Genomic DNA, 447 nt, shown 5'->3' with positions numbered 1-447 from the left:
TGTCTGTCAAACCCATACCTTTTTCTGTCATTATCATTCCTTGATCTTCTCACCTGAGTCAAGCAGGCAGTGTCTCGTGGGCCAAGACTGCGGGGCTGACAATAAAGACAGGGATTAACGACTCTGTCAGACATTCAAATCGCACCGTTATCAGATCATCAAAGGTTTATCTGCGTTAATCAGCCGAACGAATGAGTGCCAAAAGTTAACTCTGTCAGAAGTTGATCCTTGTGGGGTCACTGAGGCGAGCAGTAATGTTGTGAAACTGATACTAGCTCACTGGTTAGTTTTTCAGATGCCTAGGTTTTTTATGGGAAGAAGTAGAAAGAGAGTATACAAAGTTTTACTGCGATCATAACCTTTTAACAATTTTTAGTTTCTCTTCCCGGGAGAGGAAGAGAAAGAGAGAGAGAGAGAGAGAGAGAGAGAGAGAGAGAGAGAGAGAGA

Source organism: Littorina saxatilis, linkage group LG5 (genome assembly GCF_037325665.1).
Source record: "Littorina saxatilis isolate snail1 linkage group LG5, US_GU_Lsax_2.0, whole genome shotgun sequence".
NCBI classification, from domain to species: Eukaryota; Metazoa; Mollusca; class Gastropoda; order Littorinimorpha; family Littorinidae; genus Littorina; species Littorina saxatilis.
This window is presented reverse-complemented; position numbering follows the sequence as displayed.